Here is a 19033-nt window from a genome sequence, read left to right as displayed (position 1 = left end):
ATTCTAGCCTCAGGTCATGTTTAGACCTTTCTGCCCAGTAGCCTTAGGACTTCTTTTCCTGACAATACCTTCACTCTTGGTTAAGGCTGAGCACAGCTTTCTTCACAGATAACCATGTGATTTCAATGTCCAGGCCAGATGCCTGAAACTTCTCTACTGATTTGTTTCAGACCCTATATTGCCAAGAAATGAGCTTACATAATTAACAACAGAGTATTTCATTTCATTTTATTCTGTGTGGCCCTCTCTTAGGGGTCATGGTTGAAATGGTACACTTAGCTGCAAAGGAACAATATCCTCCCATTGTGATGAACTCATGAACTTTGGAGAATATTTCCTCCTCAGTGTTAAGGAAGAAGCACTTGGTTCTCATCACCCACAAGCTACCATTCCATTTTTCCCTATTGAAAGCCTACATTGGCCAGAGCCCTGCCTCTTTACTGATCTGAATGGACAAAATTCTTCTGGTGAAGTTAGTTCCACTGTGGTGAATGGAACTGAGGTCTAGATTTAGAACCCAGAATACATTATTACTGTCAGAAGGCTTTCCTCTTTAGTCCATCTCTTCTCCTACTACTTAACCTCACCTTTATGTTAGGACTTAAATTAGACTTTGCAGCCACCTCTTCTCTTTGGGTCATGCTCTAGAAACTAGCCAAGCCATCATCCCACTATTTTTCAGTTTCAATTCCCATCTCTGGCTCTGAGAGGATAGCCTCCTTCAGAAATTTTAGCTGTTTGCCTACCAATCAAGAGATTTAAGAGTGAATATATTCTTGAGAAAATATTTTGAGCTACACTTTTGTTTAGTTGATATTTGCAGATTGTTTTTTAAAAAGCCGCTGTACTTGATGCTATGTTGTAATAATCACATATGTATGGAGTACCCCTCAGGAGAATTAACCTAAAATATTGCAAGAGAAATATATAGTTTCTGTCCATTACTGGCACATAATCTAAATTATACACAACCCATAGTAAACAATCATGTTCATTTCATAAAAATTTACTCAGTATCTACACTAGGGAACATGCTATAATGAAGAAGCAAGGGATTAAATAAGACATAATAATTAAAAGATAAATCTAACAGAGGAATAGAACAGACAAATAACTGCATGATTAGACTAGAAGTGCTGAGAGTCTTAAAAGAAGCGCACTTAAGGTTTTAGTGAGGTTTCAAATCTGAGTTGTCATCCGGAATTGAACATCGTGTCACAAAAAGATCATATAGGAATTAGCATCTGAGGAATGCTTTTTAGAGTGAGTGCAATTTGAACCATCAAGCTACAATGTATGTGTATTAATTTGGAAATAATTAATTGAAAAAGAGTCTCAGTGAATTGCATTTATTTACTTTCACAAAAGGAATATTGTGATGTCAGTGACTTATTCAATATTAGTAGTAATTGTGATAAAATTTAGGATGGAGGGAGAAAAGAAGTAAGAATATTAGATATAGAACACTACGTACAGGGTAGATCTACCCCTGGAATAAATATTTAAAAATTAAACTTGATTTTTTAACCTGTCTCCTATTAATAGACATCTAGACCATTTTCAATCATTTGCTACTACAAATTATGCTGCGATTAATACATTTGAAAGTAATGAGCTTTTACAGGTTCAATTCCTGGAAGTAGAATTACTGGTTTAAATGGTGCATGCATATTTCATTTTCATATGTTACATGAATTATCCTACATAGAAAATATTAGTAAATTATTCTCCATAGACAACACTAATTTTGGCTTTCATCAGCAATGAAGGAGTGTGATAAAAATTTAATATTTAAAATGGTAAAGAATTAGACATAATACAACTGATATAAAAGGGCCTGATTCTGATATTAAGCTCTGACTCTATTTTGAGCTTAAGTCCTTGCTACCCACAGAATTGGAAAGATCCACATTAAACAGACTTTGTCATCAGTTAGACCAAAGGTCAAGAAACAGACAGGTTGTAAAGTTGTCAAGCTCATTTTCACCCTTTTTTAAGACAGCAATTTTGGGCTAATCACTTTCCTAAAGGCATTTTTGACATCTTTGTTCCTTAGACTGTAAATTAGGGGGTTCAACATAGGTATAATCAGTGTGTAGAACACAGAGGTCACTTTGTCCATATCCAGTGAATGATCAGTGCTGGGGCGCAAATAAATGAAGATCAGGGTACCATGGTAAATAGTGACCACAGTCAAGTGGGAAGCACAAGTGGAGAACCCTTTTCTTCTTCCTTCTGGAGAATCTGTTTTAAGAATAGCTGCTATGATGTGGAAATAAGAGAGAAGAACTGTTAGAAGGCAGATAGCCTCCACCAAACTAGCAAAGATCACCAGAACAATGTCATGCTTGTAAGTGTCAGTGCAAGACAAAGAGAAGAGTGGAGAGATATCACAAAAGAAATGGTTAATCTCTTTGGAGCAAAAAGACAGATGGAAAGTATTAATGGTGTGAATAATTGAGCTCATGGTACCCCCCAAAAATGCTCCAATCACAAGCTGGCAGCAAATCCTCTTGGACATAATAACAGTATAAAGCAGGGGATTGCAGATTGCTATATACCGGTCATAAGCCATGGCAGCCAAGAGGAAAGATTCTGTATCAACTAAAGAGCAGAAAAAATATAACTGTGCAGCACAACCATTGTAAGAAATGGTCTTCTTATTGGAAACCAAATCCACAAGTAATTTGGGGGCAATGACAGAAGAGTAGCATGTATCTATGAAGGACAATATGCAGAGGAAAAGGTACATAGGGATGTGCAAGTGGGAACTGATTATGATTAATAAAACCATCCCAAGGTTTCCCATGAGAGTCACAGAGTAGATGGAAAAAAAAACAGCAAAAAGAACACTCTGAAGTTCTGGATGGTCACTAAATCCCAAGAGAAAGAATTCAGTCTTCACAGTGTCATTCTTCAACTCCATTCTCTGCAGCTCTCCTGGACTTTGATGTTGTGATAGAATAATGATGGCAATATTAATAACAATCCCAATATTAACAAAAATAGAAATAAAATGATTGAAATAAATAGGGCAATAGTTCTAAATCCACTTGGACATCCTGATAGCATCTAGGCATAGCTACAATTAGTGTAGTATAAGGCATAAGTTTTCACTCTTTTTATTGTTTGTCTCATTAAACAGAAGCATTATCAAACCAGTTGCTGAACTCTAAACCTGGGCTTTACTTTTACTTTCTTCAATTCTCTCATATGCCACCAACGTCATGTGATAGTGGTTAACCACATTGCTAACAGGAAACTCTTAATAAATAGTCTCTGTTGTAATTTGTGTTGTTTTTGTTCACTTCTCAACAGATAAAAGCATTGCTGTTCCAAGTAAAGCCTTTTATAGATAGAAGAGCAGTTCTATATTTCTCACCTTGAGATGTGGCTTTGCTTCTGAGGAATAAAAGAGTTCCTTAAAATCGTTTGAAATCCACTGATAAAATAGAAAGAAGAAAAATTCTGTTTTAGTTATACAAGCTCTGTCACTGAGTAGTTTTGAAAGCTTGGGCAGACTAATTAATCACTGAGTTTCAGTTTCATCACCTGTTATAGGAGAATTTCTCATCAAATCATAATTGTTAATTAACTTCCTTGTACAATCTTAATATCCCCACCATCTTGTTCCTTCACTGTTCTAAAGTTGGAAATATAACAATTCTGAGTCAATGTGAAGATCTATTTTATTTTATCTGGAAATGTGGCAGATATCCAATGTTTCCTCTTTATCATCACTGAAACTCTTTTATTATGTTTCAGCCCTCTTTTTCTTCGGTTGAACCTCTTTATTGGCCTCGTTCTCTCCAGTGGATTCTCACCCTACTTTCAAACATGCTTCAAAATCTATCTGTAAACCACTGTAAGAGTTACCTGTATGAAGTAGATTTTGTATTATGTTTCCTTCTTGCTTAAACACTTAAATGATTTCCTGTCCCTTATAAGGTCAGTATTTAATTACATTCACATTTGACATATATTTCCTTTTTTATCTCACAACATCCATCTCAGAACTTGATCTAACAGCATTACCAAAATCTTACCCTCTTGTTCTTTCCTAAATTTGTTCTAGGTTTTAAATAAAACTAAATATCTTTATTAAAACTTTGCATAATTTAGAGTAAATAGAAGAATGTAACTATCTGGGAAGTGATTCCCTGGGTATAGAGAATGAAATAGAGATAAAACAATGATTGTGAATTCTGGATTATTACTCAAAGTTTATTTTCTACCTTTGTTCTATTTCTCACTAAATTAGGTGAATGCCACATAAGTGTGCATATCTGTCATTAATATATTTTCATCTTGTAATTTTCAATGATCGATCACATCTAATTTAATTCTAATAGTTTTTTAAAAATATGTTAAGAAACTATTGTCTCTCAATTTTATTCAAGGGTAGAGATTGGAAATCCTGTATTATTGGGCTAGAGCCCGCTCCGATAAACAATCCCTTCACAGAGATGGAAATGTATTAGAAATGGTGGAACTTAAGAAGAAGACTGGAGTAAATAATATAATTATTTTCCAAATAATCTATGTGTTAAATTTAAAACAGGAGTATTAATTTAAAACTAACTTACATATTCATTTAGGATATGTGCAGGGATAGGCAGATTTAGTTCTTTTGACACAGTAACAGAGACAGAATGTTGTGGTGATTAAAAGCATGGGCCCTGGAGCCAGACTTCCTGGGTTTAAATCCAACTCTGCCATTTAATACTTGTAGGACATTTGCAACATCTCAGGAGCTCTATGGTTTCCTTTTCTGATATGTAACTTGCATGTTATAGGAACACCTGTCTGCAAGGTAACGATGAGGATTAAATGAGCTATTACATGTAAAGTATTTTGAAGAGGGTTCTTCAAATACCAAACATCCAATAAATATTAGCTATTATTATTCAATCATTGAGACAAGTTTGAGCTTCAATAGATATTAATTTTTATTATTTTATTATCAACCAGGATTCACTTTTTGCTCTAACAAAAGGGTTCATTGGAAAAAGAAAGCATCATTGAGCTACTAGTCAACTCTTTGGAGCTCTCTTATCCTGAAATACATGTGGCTTCCTCCTTAGAAAATATCAGCTTTCATTGAGTGACAGTCCATCCATATGTATCAACAAACATGAGAGACAAGATTGTCAATGGACCTCAGACTAGAGCAATGGCCACTGTTTGAAGGTCAGGGAAAGAAAATTATATCCAGTGGTTAGTGAGGTAAGGATGGATGAAAATGTTTCTTTGTTGTGGCATCAACTCCTTTGCTAATTATGAAGAATGGCTATTAAAAAGTAGGCACCAAAAAAATAAGGATATCTTTAGGGACAATGCTTAAATAAGCTTGGGTCTTAGCCATGGGGTACAATCACTTCTTTGCTCAAGTTATTTTCTACTAAACCTCTTACTTCCAATCACAGAATTAAAGGTAAGGAAGAAATCAATTTATATAGAGATTATCTACCTGTAATAACCTTTCAAGAATGTTACATGCTTCAAGACTGAAAGAAATTTGCAGGATTCAAAAATGAAATGTGAAATCCAATTGGAAAAATGAAAGGGAAAAGAATACAAGAAACAAAAAATTAAGAGGAGTCCAAAGAGACGCTAAATAATCTGTTTTACACAATCGGCAGGTAAGAATGAAATGAAGATTTCTGATAGAGTTCAGCAAACTTATATATTCCTGCAGTAAGCTCTCTATATGGAATCCTAGTCACTACTTTTGTAAACTTGATTTCCATTCCCTTAAAGCCAACCCACTAATCCCATCCCACTCCTTTTATTTGTGTTGATAACTGTTGAAACCAATGCATGACCATAGGATAAAATAAATAATATAATATACAAATTGAGTCAGCTTTAACTTATATCTAAGCCTACTAAACATTTAAAAAGAAATAATAGATAAAGCAAATTGTGTTTATATTTAGATTCAAAGTCAGAATCCAATAATACTGAGAATTATCTTAAGACTATCATGTGTTAAATGTGCTGTTTTGCTGTTGCCATTGTTTTTGTTGGAAATACCTTAAGGGTTTAAAACATGTCATTCTAGGCATATTTCTTCTCAAAACATAAGTTTCTTGGGTGTAAACTAAGTGAGTATAAGAAAATGAGCATTAAAAATCTTATCCAGCTCTAATATCCTAGGATTATGTTAAGAACACTTACCAGATCACTAACTTTCTTTCATTCACCTTCTTACTACACCGTTGTCAGCTGCAGTTCATTTTTCATTGGAAAAATCAACTTTGGCAGTTAAAGATAAAAAATTGACCCATTGCAACATTTTCCATAATCCATTTGGGCAGGCCTCCTGTGTTCATACAATAGATTTGTGCCTCCCTTAGCAAGGCTGAGGTTCCTTAGAATAATGCAAAACCTTTTATATTTTGCTTTGAGGATTTTGGGATTAGCCTTCCAATCTTACCTTGGATCCCGTGAACACACACACTAATATCTAAATCCCAGTGGGAAAAGATATGTGAGCAATTAAACAGTTCTACTGTGGAGTTGATTAAACAAAAAATGAAATGATGTGTTTTTCTACATCCTGAGAATGTCTCAAAGAAAAAATTATTTTGGCTCTCAATATGGTAGATTATTTTATATAAAATTGGATTATGACATTTGCTATCCAGTTTGATTTAATCAGTTCAAAGCAATTTATCAAACAACTATCAGAATGTTCTATGTGATAGGATGGTGGAATAAACAAGAAAGAAACAAAAATGTATCTATCAAGCTGTGGAGAATTAAAAGATCTTGAAAGTAAATGTGTAGATGGATGAATGAAGTTAATGACTCTGATATGTGTTATATGTGCATTTATGTTCAAAAGTAATTCTGGCCATCCAAGGACAGAATATATCAGAGAATCTCCATTCAATAAATATATTTTATTTGTGAAAATATTGTGCCAGGCAGTGTTCTAGGTACAAAACAGGAAAAAGGAGGATAATTTGAACTCAACATTATGAATTTTGTCAATTACAGAATAGCGAATGAGAGGCAGTAGAGGAAACAACATAAGCAATTATCTGGAGATTGGAAGTCCTTGGCATGATTAGAGACTTGGAAATGAGATTTATAGAGAATGTGATGCCTATTGGAGAAAGATAATACTCAAAACACACACACACACACACACATACATATATATATAGGCAAAGAGAGATATGACCAGTTTTGACCCTCTGTCTCTTCCCAGATGATTAATCTCAGTTGAAAGGAACTCTTCTTTTTCTATAATTCTGGCAAGATCTCATGGTTAAGTCATTAGCTTACTAGTGTCCACCCAGAAACTAATCACTGGGTCTCTTGATGACTAGCCATGAACACTTCCCCAAATCCCATTAGGTTCGAAGACAGAGACCCACCAAGAAGAGAAAAAGCTGAGTCCCCACCAGAAAATTTAGATACTATCCGTAAGAGAATGAGAAAAAAACATTGACCCCGATAGTTTAAAAATAAGGGAGTGAGTAGATTATATATGTGAAACAAAACTCCATGAAGAAATAAAAAAGAAATTTTTATGTGGCTGCTTTTCAGACATGTTTGAGAAGCACTCAGTCCATCTCAATTATTCTCAGACAACTGACAGTGTTACCTAAGAAGCAACATTGGGAGGGAAAGAAAAATCTGACATTTCAAGGTTTTGTGGAACTGAAAGTAAAGCTGATGCCCTTCTTGTTAATAAAATGAAATAATCAGTCTTTAGATAAGAAAAGCGTGTGTATATTTTAGTAGGAGGTAGAGACCATAGTTATCCATGCTAAAGTGAGAGTAATTCTGTGTCCTGTGTCGCAGAAGCCCTAACATCCAATGTCTCTGAAAGGGATATTGCAGATTCTGGAGAGAGCTCAAATTAGACCAATGATTCCCAACTAAGATGATTTCACTCTCTAGCGGAGATTTGACAATGTCTAGAGACATTTCTGCTTGTCAAAAATAAGGATAGGGGTGGTCCTGAGGTCTAATGGGTAGAGCTCAAGGATGCTGCTAAACATCCCGTAATGCACAGGACAAACACTCACAGCACAGAATTGTCTGGCTCCAAATGTCAACAATGCTAAGTTCTAGTTGGAGGACCAAAGGTGAAAACTGTTTCTCTTACCTTCATCTTAAAAAGACAAGGTCTCATGGGTGATATGGGAAATCTCACTCCATTTAAAACATTTTGAAACCGATACAGAATCATGTTCTCATCATAAGCACAATATCATTCCATCCTTTTAGTCATTACTTATTTCTTTTAAGAAATAATGAGTAGCTGTCTTCACCATACATATTGGAATATTTCTAAATGATCCTTACCCTCAAAGCTTTCTTTTTTAAGAAACATTAATAAGAGTACATTTTATGGGACAGATCCTTGCAGTTTTGTTATTATGTTTAAGTTCAACGACAACTCTCTGAGGGTGGCAGCTTCTCCCGAGTTTATATGTGAGAGAATTGAGGTTAAAAAAGTGTATGTGTCTTCATAAAAATCACTCATGGGGATCTGAAACTGGAATCAGGTGTTTAAATTCAAATCAAGTGTTCCTCCTGCTTCACTAAAGCAATAAGTACCTATGCTGCACTAGTGACTCCAGCAAAAATATTGACAATAGCACGTATGAAATGAAATCTTAAGAAACTAAGAAAACAAACTAAGTGTTAACACTGTAGGAACATAGGGCATGTAAATTATGACTGACTTTGCCTTTAAAAGATGGGTGTGTTAAGCTTGAAAATGGACACCTAAATGTCTCAGGTTCTAATCCCTGGAAATGTCACCTTATTCAGATAAAGCTTGCCTGCAGATGTGATTAGTTTAATGATCTTGAGATGAGAAGAGTATTCTGGACGATCTGGTGTGCTCTAATTGCCATTGCAAGTGTCTTTTATAAGAGGGAGACAGAAGATTATTTTACATACACAAGAAAATGCAGTAAAGATGGAGAAGTGAGAGGTTTGAAGATGCTAGCCCTGAAGACTGAAGTAATATGACCACAAGTCAAGGAATACCTGCAGCCACCAGAAGCTGGAAGAGATAGGGAAAAGATTGCCCCCTACAACCTCCTGAGGGAGTATGGTCTTGCTGACACCTTGGTTTTGGCCCCGTGATGTGGATCTCACATTTCTGATCTCCAAAATTGTAAGAAAATAAGTCTATTGTTTTAAGTCACCAAATTTGTACTAATTTATTTCAGAAGCTATAGGAATCTAATTTAATAGGTTTATAATATAAGGGATTTAGAAAATATAATGAATGCTTAAAATAATATCAGGCAGAGCAGAAAAATGTTAACGAGGATATGGAAACTTTAAAAAGGTATGGTATCATATATATGATCCACTTGTTTAATCGAAACTTAAGATAAAATAGAGAACAGAAGATAAGAGTAAAAACAACAATATCAATAACAGCAGATAATTTATTAATCAGTTATATTATACCATACATAATGCTAGGAACTTAAGATGTATCATTTAATTTTTATGAAAAATTTTTAAGAAAAGTAGATTATTGTCAATATTTTGCCAAAGAGAAGATTTTAAAAGTTATAAAATTATTGCCTTGAAATTGAGATGCTGGTAAAAAACAAAATAACCAAAAGACCAAAAAGTAATACCCAGAAGTACTCGTAGGACATGTACTTCAAATATTCTTGGAAAAAAACATAGAATATGAGGCAAATGTATATGCATTCCATGTGACAAATAATAAAGTCAGTTTAACAAGAATGGTTTCATGTGTGGCCGGCCTGGTTGCATAGTGGTTAAGTTTGTGCATTCTGCCTAGGCAGCCCAGGGTTCACGGTTTCAGATCCCCAAGAGGACCTGGCACAGCTCATCAACCACACTGTGGCAGCATCCAACATAAAGCAGAGGAAGATTGGCAAGGATGTTAGCTCAGTGACAATCTTCCTCAAGCAAAAAGAGGAAGATTAGCAACAGATGTTAGCTTAGGGCCAATCTTCCTCACAAAACAAACAAACAAACAAACAAAAAATAAAAGTATGGTTGCAGGCATTACAGATGATGAAAAGACATATCTCTTTATGTACACTTTTTTAGAAATATATTGATGTTATTTCAAATCAGGAAACTACGTCTAACAATATCACCCGAAAAACCCATTCAAGACAGTTAGAGATCAGAGAAGAGCAGCATAGGTACCTGATACACTTGAACTCTCCAAGAAAGAGGATTAGACATGGTTTAAGAAAGATAGGCAGCTGGAAAAGATAAAAAGCATGCATCATCCGTTAGCTCAAAAAAATACATCCCTATTTTACTTTCCATTCACATCCACTCAAAGCTAGCCCCTCATTGAAAGTCTTTGATAAAACCCTGACTCTTGCTAAGAAAATAGCTTTTCAAAAGGGAATTTGGATCTCAAAACTCTTGAGAGCTTCTTTCACATCCTTGTTCCTCAGACTATAAATCAGGGATTCAGTATGAGAATCACTGCATTGTAGAATACCGAGGCTACTTTGTCAGTATTAATACTCTTGACAGAACGGGGCTGGCAATAAATGAAAAGTATTGTTCCATGGAAAACAATGATGGCTGTGAGGGGGTAGGTGCAGGTGGAAAAGATTTTGCACCTTCCGTCTGCAGAGTGCATCCTTAGGATGGTGATGAGAATAACAAGCAGGAGGTGTGGATGATCAAGATGGTGATGATCTCATTGAAAGTGGCCACAGTGAACACCACAAGTTCATTCCTAGAGATATCATAACAAGAAAGAATAAAGAGAGGGAGTAAATCCAAAAAAAAAAGTGGTTAATTACATTCGACCTATAGGATGGGATTTCAAGAGCTAAACATGTGAACCAGAGAACACACAGTTCCAGAGAAGTACAGCCAGAAACCAGCACCATTCAAAGTTTCTGGGACATGGAGTCCATGTACAGCAGTGGGCTACAGATGGCCAAGAAATGATCATAAGCCATCACAATCAGCAGGAACACCTCAGTGACTGCACATGTCCAAAACAAGTAGAACTGCATCATGCATCCCAGGAAAGAGATGACTTTTTTCTTGTTTAAGATATTGGATAAGATCTTTGGCATGATGATTGTGGAACAGCAATGATCCGCAAAGGATAAATGGCTGAGAAAAAAGTGCATGAGGGTGTTAAGTTTAGAGCTGACCTGAATCAGTGCAATTATGTCAAGGTTGGCCCAAACGTAGTGACTCCATATGTGAGAAGGAACAGAAGGGAGAGAAAGACTCTCAGCTCAGGGGATCTGATAATCCAAGAACAATGAACTCTGTCACAGTGGTACAGTGCTCTTCTCCTATTTCCATCATATATCAGGTTTGGGAAACGAAATGATGAATTTCTTTTGGTTTCTTCTGAAAGTAGAATTAGAGAGAAAATAGATTTATATAAACTTCAAAAAATACATCAATATCAAACACAGTACATTTAAAACACAATTGTCAAATAACTCAAAATGTTCACCATCTCAGTGGAGCCCACGGATAAAAATTAATTTAAAAATCAGCAGAAACCTATCTGTGAATAAAATTAGTTTTACTTCAAATCAGGAGAACAGATTGATTTATTAATCTATATCTATCTATCTATCTATCTATCTGTCTGTCTATCATCATCACCAGTACTGAGAGTGGACATCCTGCATTGTTTTTCACTATAGGGGAAATCATTCATTCCCAAAGCATTAAGTGTGATGCTAGAAGCAATCTTGGTAGTAATTTTCTCTACTGAAGTAATTGAATAATTGAATTGAGTAATTGAAGTAATTTTCTCTATTTCTAATTTGTTGGGAATTTTTATCTTAAATGGCTGTTGGATTGTGGCAAATACTTTTTTCTGCATATTTTGAGGTGGCCAGAAGTTTTTTTGTCTTTAATTCTATCCGTGATGTGTTACATTAATTGTTTTTCATATGTTAAATCTACCTCGCATTCCTGGAATAGATCTCACTTGGTCATGATTTATTATCCTTTTATGTGTGTTATGAGATTTATTTTGCTAATAATTTGCTGAGAATTTTATATCTACCACTATGTGGAACATTGCATTTTGTTTTCCTTCCTCGTGTTTCTTTCTTGACTTTGTTATTAGGGTAATACTGGCTTAATAACATGAAGTGGAAAGAGGATCTCCTTTTCTAATTTTGACATAAGTTAATCAACTAGTATTTTTTATATAGGTGTTTTGTAAATGTAACCAGTCAAGCCATCTATGGCTATATATTGGTAATAGAGGAGAACTCTGTCACAGTGGTACAGGTTTAATTATGAACTCAATCTGTTAACTTGTTATATGTCTATCTAGATTTTCTATTTATTCTTTTGTCAGTTTTGGTAAATTTGTCTTTTTAAGAATCTGTCCATATCATCCAAGTCGACTAATTTGTTCACATATGCCATTCGTAATATTCACTATAGTCATTTTAAAATCTGAATATGCTAATTTGTATCTCCTCTCCTTTTTTCTTAGTAATTCTAGAAAACATTTTGTCAATTTTATTGATTTTTCAAAATTCAAACTCTGATTTTCTCTATCAATTTCTAGCTTTCTATTGTTGGTGTATGCTCTAGAGTTTATTATATCCTTCCTTTTACTTTTTGTTTGTTAGCATTTAGTTAATTATTCTTTTTTATAGTTTCTAAATATGGAAGCTAAGCTTCTAGATTTGACATATTGCTTCTTTACTAATTTAGGTATTCAAAGTCCTAAATTTCCCTTTAAGCACATTAGAAGCATCTTTTAAAATTTTACATATTATGTTTTTATTTTCATTCAATTCAAAATTTTATATAATTTGTATTGTGCTTTCTTTTTTCAACTTTGATCTATTTAGAAGTGTGTTGTTAAATTTTGAGAGGTTTGTCTATACCCTGGATACAAATCCTTTCTCAGACATGTACTTGGAAAGAATATCTTCTATTATAAGTTTAGTCTTTTCATTCTTGCAACAGTGGCTTTTGAAGAGCAAAATATTTAATTTTGATGAAGTCTCACATAAATTTTCTTTTATTCATCATGATTTGGAATTCATATGTAAGAAATATTTGTCTAGGTTCCGGCCCCTTGGCCGAGTGGTTAAGTTTCTGTGCTCTGCTTCAGCAGGCCAGGGTTTCGCTGGTTCAGATCCTGGGTGCGGACATGGCACGACTTGTCAGGCCATTCTGAGGTGACGTCCCACATGCCACAACTAGAAGGACCCATAACTAAAATATACAACTATGTCCTGGGGGGACTTGGGGAGAAAAAGCAGGAAAAAGAAAACAAGAAGATTGGCAACAGTTGTTAGCTCAGGTGCCAATCTTTAAGGAAAAAAAAAAGAGAAATATTGGTCCAATATGAAATAACAAAGAATGTTTTCTTGTTTTCTTCTGGAAGTTTTACAAATTTGATATTACACTTAGTTTTATGATTATTTCAGTTAATTATTGTATATGATGTTATTTATGGATTTATATCCCATAAACCATCTTTTGCACATGGATGTTTAAATCATCCATCATTCTTTGTTAAAAGACAATTTTTTCCATTGTACAGACATTGTATCTTTGTGGAGAGTAATTTGACCTTTCAGATGTGTGTCTGTATTTGGATCCTCTACTCTCATCCATTGATTTATATGTTTATATTTGTAATACCGCATTATCTTAGTTACTTTACCTTTATAGTAGGTATTGAGATCAGATAGTGAGATGCTTCCAATTATTTTCTCACTTTCAACTTTGTCTTTTTTTAGTTCCTACTGCATACATTTTATAATCAGCTTGTCAATTAATTTAAGAATCATGTTGAGATTTTGTTTTGTTGTTTTTATTTTTTCTGTGTTCTACTCTATATGTATATTAATATATCCATGCATGAGGTCTTTTCTATTTTTTTATATTTAACTCATAATGTCTATAATTAAGAAGATTTCTTTAGATTGTGCAGAGATTTGTTTTGTTAAATGTCTAATATGACAATCTCCAACTTTAATTTGGATGTCTAGACTATTTATAGTTAATGCAGTTACTTATATGGATTAATTAAATCTATCATCTTTATACCTTATCTCTATTTGTTTAATCTATCCCTTGCTTCTTTTCTTTTTCTGTCTTCTTCTGTAAGAATTTTTCTGTGATTCCACTTATCTTGCATCCTCTGTCGACTTATTATTTTTGCTTCCTTAAAATGATAATGGTTTTCTAGGAGTTCACAGTAAACTTTTTAAATAAATCATTGGTCTCCTATGGATCTTGAAACAGTAAACTTCTAAGTCCTCTCTTACCCATCATGATATTATTATGTATTATACTCTGACAGAACCTATAAGTACCATTTCATTGCTATTCTTTTTTCCTTCAGACAGTTTGATGTCTTTTAGAACAATTAAAATATGAAAAAAGATCCACTTATTCTTTATACAATTACCAGTGTTCATTTCTTTGGGTAGCTTTAATTTTCTGTCTGGTACTATTTTCCTTCTCCCCAAATGATGCATTTTAATATTTCTCATAGTACATGCCTATGGGTAATTCTTTCAGTTTTGTTTAGTCTCAAAAAAGTTTTTTCGTCCTTCACTTTTGAAAAAATTTGCAAGATATTTTCATGTGTATATCATTCTGGAGTAACTGATTATTTGTTGTTTTCCTTTTGACATTTTCAATTTGCTGTCCATTTTTTCTGACTTTCACATTTTCTGGCAGGAAATCTGCTGTAGTGCTTACCTTTTTTCCTTTAGATCATCCAAGATAGATTTGGTTTTGTACCCAATGCCACCCTCCTCCTCAAACAAATACACAGGGGACATTTGACAATGCCTGGAATATCATTGATTATCGTAACTGCAAGGGAGTATTGCTGGCATCTAGTATGTTGAGGTCACAGATACTGCTAAACAATCTACAGTGAACAGGATTGTGCCCCACAACAAAAATTCCACAGTGCAAAATGTCAATAGTCCAGATGCTGAAAAGCCCTGCTCACTATGTAATGGTTCTTGCATTCAATATTTTCTCTTTTACTTTCTTTACTTCCGTGTTGTGTTGTGCGTGTGTTTTCTTTCTGCTTTGTGTTCTCTGAGCTTCTTGGATCTGGATTCGATGTCTTTCAGAAAATTCTTTGCCATTATCTCTACACATATTCCCTTTGACATGACCTCCTCCTTTTTTCTGAGGTTCAAATTATAGTTATTTATACTACTTGACATTGTTACCCAGCTGTTAGGTGTTTTCTTCACTCTTTTTTGTGTGTGTCTCTGTAACTTTTGGTGTTTCCTCTTGTTCTATCTTTAATTTCACTAATTCTTTTCTCATCTCTGTTGAAGCTACTGTTGTGCTAAAATATCCTTTATCTCTGTTATTTTAAAATTCTTTCTAGCATTTCATTTGATTCACTTTAATAGTTTCTATGACTCTGCTGAAATTCCAAATCTATTCATTCATGCTGTCTATCTTTTCCACTGGAGCCCCTAGGAATCATATTTACTTTAGATTGCTGGTCTGCTGTTTCTAATCTCTAGGTCATATCTGAATCTAATTCTGTTAATATCTTTGTATTTTTGTAGTGGGCTGTGTTCTTATCATTTGTATCATCATATAATTTTTGCTTAAGAAAGGATACCATTTGTAGAACAACAGAGACCGAAGTAAATGCTATTTTTGCCTGGAAATTAACTCACTTCTTTTGCTTAACATTAAGTGTAGGAGTTGATCTGGGCTTTAGTTTTGTCAACACTATGGCCACCTCAGGGCACCACAAGCTTCAATTTCCTCTAATGTTACCTTACATTAGGATAGAAGATGGCTTATAATATATTTTCAATGTCTAATCCACTTTAAACTTTGTCTTCCCTTTGCACAGGGACTTCAGAGAAGATCTCGCCCCTTATCCATCCCCCACCCCTAACAATGGAATGTTATCACTGGTAACTCTGTGCTGGTGTTAGTTGGTCACCTGGTGACCCCAGCTATTCAGTGGGTTCCAAAAATGTTTAAAGCTTGCAGAATATCTAGCTTTTTGTGCTGTAGTATTGGGAGCAAATCTCTTTCTAGCTTGCTACCTCTTATACTTAAACCAGAATATTGATAACATTGGTTTAAGAAAGATTCAACTAAGTGAGGATCAGTCATGGTAGCCTAGTGACTAAGTTTAACATGCTTCACGTCGTTGGCCTCGGTTCAGTTTCCAGGTGCAGACATACACCACTACTCTGTCAGTGGTCATGCTATAGTGGGGGCTCACATACAAAAAGGGGAAGATTGGCAGTGCATGTTAGCTCAGGGTGAATCTTCCTCAGCCAAAAAGAAAAAAAAAGAAAAGAAAAGATTCAACTAAGTGAAATTGTAACACATTTTAAAAATTGTCATTTAATAAATGATACCAAAGAGCTTTCTTTCTTTTTTTGGTGAGGAAGATTGGCCTTAAGCTAACATTTGTTGCCAATCTTCTTTTTCTCTTTTTTTGTTGTTTTTTCTTTTTTCTCCCCAAAGTCCCAGTACATAGTTGTATATCCTAATTGTAAGTCCTTCTAGTTTTTCTATGTAAGATGCCACCACAGCATGGCTTGATGAGCAGTGCTAGGCTTGTACCCAGGATCTGAACTGGTGAACACTGGGCCACTGAAGTGGAGCATACGAACTTAACCAATATGCCACCGGGACAGCCCCATCAAAGTCATTTTAAAAACTTCTAAGAAACTAAGAAAGTTAATTTCTCCAATGACTGCTTTCATTTTAAAGCTAGAAGATTACCAGATGCACCTTAAACAATGAATCAAATGCATATAATTATGTTTAGCAAATTATGAAAATAATTATTAATGATAAGGGCTCAAGAGGTTTTTGACTTAATATGTATGTAATGTTAAAAACTAGAATGACATCCCTAATACAAAAAAAAATGCAATTGTGTTCCTATTCTTCTTTTTGTAACGTGATAAAATTTAAGTATGCTGACATCTATATTATTAAGGCAATAAAAATATTCATCCATGGATATTTTTACTAATTGAAGTTAAAAAATAAAAACAAAATTCATGCCAATCAATATCATTAAGAGATGCATTTCTGGTGACATTTTATAGTTTAACTTTGAAAATTTCATAAAATTTGTAGCGTATTTAAGTTACTGAATAGGAGTAAGATACTGATCGTTATAATGGTAATCCATTGTAGAAAAAAATCACTTAGAACTTTATTAACAAAGGAAACAAAGGTAAATTTACAGATATTTTTGTTGCAAAGTAATGTGCTTCTATGATTATTAAGGGACAAAATTCTGGGCAGTAAGGGAATTTAAAAATTTGTTCAGGGATAAAAGAAAAAACATGAAATCTGATGCTTCATATATTTTGAATCTAATTATTATGAACATGAGATAGCTATGATAGGCATTGGATATTAGATTTATCTTTTTTTCAATTAAATTTACATTGTTATTTTTAAAATCCTAACAGCTATAGAGATTTTTAAATTAATTTACTTAAGAAGCACATGAGTTAATAAAGATTGAATAGCACTAATAAAAATCATGCTCTATAGCAGCTATAGAAGTTACCAAAGGTAATTTGAATGCTAAAATTAGAAAAGGAAAGAACATGAAACTTTATATCTGTATTTAATGAAGTGTCAAGACCTGTAGGGTTGAAGTCTCAAATTATCGTTTTGATTTTGTCACCTATTATGTTAAAACAATGATCAGAGCACTTAAAGAATATGTGTCTCCATTTCCTCAGAATAAAAAATACGGAGATTCTGTATCTGGTTTCAGAAAAATTTAGTCATCCTTTGACTAGATAGAAAAGAAACATGAAGATTTATTCTCTGAAAATGAATTATTCATCACTGATTCCAATCATGGCCAATATAACTTTTCTGCTACTTAGCTACGATTGTTCTAGTACAGTTAAATATCAACTAAATGACAATGTGGAGAAAACAATATTATATTTGTGAATATATAAAACAATGTTGGTTGTCATTACGTATCCAAATATTACCCAGAAAAAAAGGTGATATTAATTTATCGTTTTAAATTTAAAACCATACAACCATTTTAAATATTTTCATTGAACCAATATGAAATTGTTGCTCAGTTTTACCTTCACAAAAGCAGCTAAAATTTGTTCTCTCAATATTTTGGTGACTAAATTTAGAACTCGATTCAGACACAAATAGTATAAAAGGGGAAATACATATAAATAATTCAAGCAAACTTGATGATAGAAGGGACAAAAGAAAAGATCGATATGTTACAAAGTTTCCAAATCAGATACCTCTGTCTATGAGGGCATCTTATAATAAATATCTCAATTGTTAGGGGAAAGATTAATCCTCATTCATATATACGGTAATATAGGCTTGATTTTTTTTGGTTTAGATTACAATAAAATATTAGAGTCAATTTAAAGCAACATCCAAGTCCAAGGAAAGCAAATAGCTCTCAGCACTTACAACAAATCCATTCAATTATTATATGAAGACTGCCTAGAGTCCTGATGAAGAAAATTGATATTCACCCTGAGTCAAGTGCCATATGAATTAGTGACATACTTACACTGATTGGTCAGTGATAGAAAGGAAGCATAAAACATAGAGGATAAATATATTTTCTTTTTTTTTTTTTGAGGAAGATCAGCCCTGAGCTAACATCTGCTGCCCATCCTCCTCATTTCACTGAGGAAGACTGGCCCTGAGCTAACATCCGTGCCCATCTTCCTCTACTTTGTATATAGGACGCCTGCCACAGCACAGTGTGCCAAGCGGTGCCATGCCTGCACCTAGGATCTGAACCAGCGAACCCTGGGCCGCTGAAGCAGAACATGCGAACTTAACAGCTGCGCCACCTGGCTGGCCCCTATATTTTCTTTTTTGTTTTTATTTGAAGAAGCAAGCTGATATTCCTGGACTTCTTGTAAATCCTTTCATCCTATATACGGGAACTCTTTTCTGAGATAGTTTAGAAATGGCTGTAATTTATGCAAATATTCATTCCTTTGTGCAACTAACAAGATACTTTGTATGCATATAGCATAAAATAGTAGCCCAAAATATT

General features: G+C 34.1%; 2 pseudogenes; both read right to left on the bottom strand.

Annotated features, from left to right (window-relative positions):
- Positions 1 to 1981: 1981 nt before the first annotated feature.
- On the bottom strand, positions 1982 to 2926 carry OR9M1EP (olfactory receptor family 9 subfamily M member 1E, pseudogene; annotated as a pseudogene).
- Positions 10374 to 11310, bottom strand: OR5L28BP (olfactory receptor family 5 subfamily L member 28B, pseudogene; annotated as a pseudogene).

The sequence above is a fragment of the Equus caballus genome, chromosome 12 (assembly GCF_041296265.1).
Source record: "Equus caballus isolate H_3958 breed thoroughbred chromosome 12, TB-T2T, whole genome shotgun sequence".
NCBI lineage: Eukaryota > Metazoa > Chordata > Mammalia > Perissodactyla > Equidae > Equus > Equus caballus.
The sequence above is the reverse complement of the archived record's forward strand: the minus strand, read 5'-3'. Positions and strand labels throughout refer to the sequence as shown.